Source organism: Rhinopithecus bieti, unplaced genomic scaffold (assembly GCF_001698545.2).
Source record: "Rhinopithecus bieti isolate Rb0 unplaced genomic scaffold, ASM169854v2 scaffold_10271, whole genome shotgun sequence".
NCBI classification, from domain to species: domain Eukaryota; kingdom Metazoa; phylum Chordata; class Mammalia; order Primates; family Cercopithecidae; genus Rhinopithecus; species Rhinopithecus bieti.
The window spans coordinates 396,621-401,367 of record NW_016806626.1 but is presented as its reverse complement, the minus strand read 5'-3'; the positions used below and the strand labels follow the sequence as shown (position 1 = coordinate 401,367).

Genomic DNA, 4,747 nt, shown 5'->3' with positions numbered 1-4,747 from the left:
GATTCAACTTTCATTGAGGAGTAGACTTGGAAATAAAATGTTTAATTTCTGTTTCTTTGACAGGCTTCCAGTTCCTATAATCATAAATTCTTGATATTATTCAGAGGCCAGAGGCAGATTTTAAAGTAATTATACAATTAGACTGTTTGTTACGGTTCTAATTGTCGATATTATATGAAAATGAGTTGACACTGTCCTAGTGACTAGATTAGTGTGCCTAGTAGTCAATTACTTAGTATGACTCTTTAGCCTATTAATAGGTCAAAGCTTAGCACCTTTTCTTTGAGCTACACATGGCTTGGTCAAAGGAATTTTGCACATATTTACATCTTTCTAATCAAATATCCACTGATAAATTGATAAATAATAATGCAGTGAGTAATACAGGGCTTGGTTCCTATTTGCTTATAAATTTAGTATTGATGCTAATAAAATTAACTCTCTTAGCATTAATTGTGATGGGTAACTTATGTGCTACAGAGCTGTTAAAGCATCCCACATTCATTGTGTGGATAGTTTCTCTTCTGCATTTGTCACAGTACTTTGTGTTATTCCTTCCTCATATGCGCACCTCAGGTCTATAGTCTTTCAAATTGAACATATCAGCAAGTTATTACTAGCTTTTTTTTTTTTTAATTTTCCTTCCAGCTACCAATGAACATAAAAGACTACTGGCAGTTTTTAATTTTACTTTAGATAGCAAAAGACATATCTGCATCTTTAGAATGCCAGATATCTATATAGCTGTTATCAATTATATTAAGAGAAAATTATAGTGAAATTTGCTCTGAAAAAGAAAAAGAGCATTGCCCTAAAACCTTTGTTAGCATATAGCTGTCCATAAGCTATTGTGTTTTTCATAATTTAGCTATGTTTCATCTAATTTATGACAAAATTTTAGAGGACTTAGAGAGAATACAATTTTAAAGGGAAATAATTGTGAAATTATTCGTGAGTAGCTAGTTTAATATGAATTAAAACAACCTTCACACAAGTACAGGCTGATTAAATAGTTGAATTGAGTAATTGTTTTGAAATATACACCTAGTTGGACAGCCATTTAAATTCTCTAACAAGTTGCACAGTCCAGAAAGTTTGTAAGCCATTTAGGAAAATGCAACTTATGGCTCAATGGCATTTCTACTAACATTTAGAAAATTATAGTTTGAATTGGAAATGATTTTAAGTGTAAATCAGTGTTTAAAGAGATTTTACATACATTAACTCATTTAATCCTTACTGAAATCCTGCAGGATAAGGAGAACCAGAGGATGCTCTGAGTTTATCAGAGATTTGTCCAAGATTACACAAGCAGTATTGAAGTACAGATTCAAACTCAGTTCATCAGGTTCCAAGTTTAGTGCCACCGTCATCACTTCATTTATATTTAAGCACCTAGTATGAGTCATTACCTGGTAAGTACATCAGAGGATGGAAACTGAGAACACAATTCTGAATAGGACAATATTTTTGCTTTCAAATGGCTTTAAATGTGGCAAGTGAAACAAACCAGTAATTAGATCATGGTATTTTGTTAAATTATCACATCCAGGGTGAGTATAAGGTGTCTCTACAGCAACTCAGAAGGAGTCATTACCTATATTTGGAGGGGGCACAGAGAAGATACCTAAGATGATATTTGTTGATCTTCCTGTAATTAGTCAGGTCTATGGAGATGAAGAACTGTTCCAGAAGAAAAGAGTGAGGAGCATGTAGAAGGATCAGAGGTAAGAGAAAATGATTATTGCTGTTTGTTAAGTGAACTGTGAGTAATTCACTGTATTTGAAGTTCAGTATTTCAGTGAGAAATAGTCCTAACTGAACAGGTTCTCCAGCCTTCTCAGGAACATTTGGGGGTTTCTGGAGATGTTTTTATGTCAGAATGACACAGAAGCGGTATTACCAAGACTTAGTGAGTGTGAAGATTTCATTACAGGGGTAGTCCAGTACAGTGGGTAATTTTCCCACCCTTAAATTATAATTGTGATCTTCTGAGCAACATAAATAGCATAAATTATAATTTATGTTGCTCCTGAGCAACATAAATAACAGATCACCAAAAGCCTTGGAGGATAAATCAGGACATTTGAGCTGTCTTCAGAGGCATTTAAAGGGTTTTAAGGTCCCTGGGCCCCTAAAGGGTTTTAAACAGAGATTTAACGCAACAACATTTCTGCTTTAAAAGGATCCTTCTAACTGCCTTGTGGAGAATGGGTTAGAAGAAATGAAAATCGACAAACAATACCACAAGTGCTTGTTCTGCCTTGAATAGGAAAGTCTAAGAGAGCAAGAGAGATTTGGCCAGCACTAAGAGAATTTCATTGCCTTGACTACCCACTGGAAAATGTAGATGCCAGCTTTCTGTGAGCAGAGTGAATGAGAGGGGATGAAATGGGCTAGAAGAACAAACTCCAGCAATAATCCTCACCGAAGCTGGAGCAAAAACCACTTCAGAGAATGGTGATGTTCCCTTTTTTAGAAATAGACAGCTCTATAATTCTGCCTTATTAAAACAAATGCCTCACATCTTTGTTTGGTTTAAGTTCCTGAAGCTGAATTTCTATTTCTACAACTGAAAGAAATCTTTATTGATTCATATGGGGGTATTTAGTCACTCCATATCTTGATTCTGACAAATTCTTACCAGAGACAGGGACTCTCAGTTTAAGTTTTTGTAGTCTTATGAAAAGAAGATACTTTAACGGAGTCAGATTTACTCATTCATTCATTCATGCACCATTAATCTAAACATAATTATTATAGGCATTGAGTTAAGCGTTCAACAGATACAAATCATGCTAAAAGTTTGGTTTTCTAGGCCAATGTTTCTAGCATTCATGTATTTTTCCCTCTATTTCTAAGGGTTACTGTTATGTTGCTGTTTAACTTCCTTTGAAACTTAACCACACTGTAAAAACCCATGCCTACTATATTGTAAAGTTTGGACTCCAAAATAAGAAGTAGAAATGCAAAGTCAAAATTATATTCATAGAAGTATGCAAATATCTTCTGAAATTGGTACTTCATTTATACCAAATGTGTCTTTAGTTCTTCAAAGTAAAAAATACTTTGATTACACAAAAATTTGTTCATTCTCCAGATGCAAAATCCTTCATTTACATGACCATTTTGAATCTAAATATATATTCCTTTCTTGGTACCATTTAGTTATTCCAGACCTTCCATGTAACTTTAAAAGATGAACTGTCTTTCAATAGATGGTGAAGAGTCTAATTTAAAAAAAAACAACTTTATTTTACACAGGTGTAACACAGGTGGTACACCCTTTCCTCTCTGCCCCATAGGGTGTAGCTCTAACTACCCTCTAGGGAAGAGAAGGTTGGGTGAACAGCCTTATTCTTTCTCCAGCTCAGTAATTATCTTCAGGTACATTCTCTTCACTGTCCAGGAGTACTTAAGGAAATTGCAGGCTGATGCATGCAGAATGGATTTGCATCATGGTTCTTCTTCCACAAGCCACTTCAGCTTCTTCCCCAGAACCAATACACATTTTAAGCTTATTACGTTTCAGTTTTTTTAATTGTTGAGTTTGGATCATTGTCACAAAATTATTCATACTGTGGTGGAGGGGCCTCAGATATGGTGTAGCTATTTTTAAAGTTACACACATGAAGGAGAGTTTTACCACACAGAATCTCAGAGTGTGTTCCACAAAGGCACACCCACATCTGTACTCACAGACTCCTAACTCTGGATTTGTTATGCTAAGAATGTCCTGGGTTTCATAATAAAGCACCTTGAAATAGTGAATAATGAATAATGGAGAATCTAAATCACTTGTGATTTTTTTTTACCTCATTATTAGAAGTGCTGAGAGCTGGCATTTATCACCAGTGGTTGCTTCAATCCATTAAACCAATCCACGGAGAGGCAGAGTTCCACTGGAGTTTTAGATGAACCAAAATGTACCATGAACTTGGATGGAGTGAAAGGGGAGAGATTTTGAAAGATTCTTCTGTTTCTTTCTTGAAACACTGTACAAGTGTGCTACATATACTCTGTTTACCTTTCCAGGTTTCCCATTTATTCTTCCCCACCCTGCTTTGGCACCAGAAGACCAACCTTTTCTGTCTTTATGAATCACATATATATATTTTTTTTCCTTAGCATCCTATTGAGTCTGGGTAATGGAAGCTATCATCAGGGGAGAATATGGTAGAGCAGAAAGAAGTTGAGTTATTTAGTTCCATGGTTGTCTCCCTGACTGGCCGTAAATCAGCCCTTGCTGAGTTTCTCTACCAAATTGTAAAGCCCTTGTGGAGCAGTACTCTACTGTAGTTGTAGCGACAGCACCAGCTTCAGCCCGCTGTAAATTTCAGTACGTGTTCCTTCCCACTGCCTCAAGCCAAGTAATATTCCTATCTCCTGCTGTTGCTCAGCTCAGGGTGCTTCCATATGCCTTGTTGGTTTCTTTGAACTTGCCCTCATACTTTGAAACTGCCCTTGCATTAAAGTCCCCTAAATCACTACATTTTGAGTGTGCTACTTTTTCCTGCTGATGCCAACATTCATACTACTTAATACTTAATAATAATTTAATTGAGTAAGAACAAAAGATAGCCACAGTTAACTGTGAAAAATACAAGTAAATTTAATTTTACACCTGTCAAATTTCAAATGCCTGACTAGTGTTTCAGGAGTCAGCTGTCTGAGCAGTAATCCTATAGAGATGGAAGACTAGTGAGGTGTCTGGGATGGATATTGATTTGCAGTTTAATAAAATTTA

General features: G+C 35.8%; 1 long non-coding RNA gene across 1 annotated transcript; it reads left to right on the top strand.

The window, feature by feature from the left end:
* The first annotated feature begins 1,262 nt into the window (after positions 1–1,262).
* On the top strand, positions 1,263–2,390 carry LOC108532855 (uncharacterized). Its single transcript, XR_001886566.1, has 3 exons — positions 1,263–1,415; positions 1,662–1,727; positions 2,186–2,390. It is a non-coding gene; the product is annotated as an uncharacterized LOC108532855 (long non-coding RNA).
* The last annotated feature ends 2,357 nt before the right edge of the window (positions 2,391–4,747 follow it).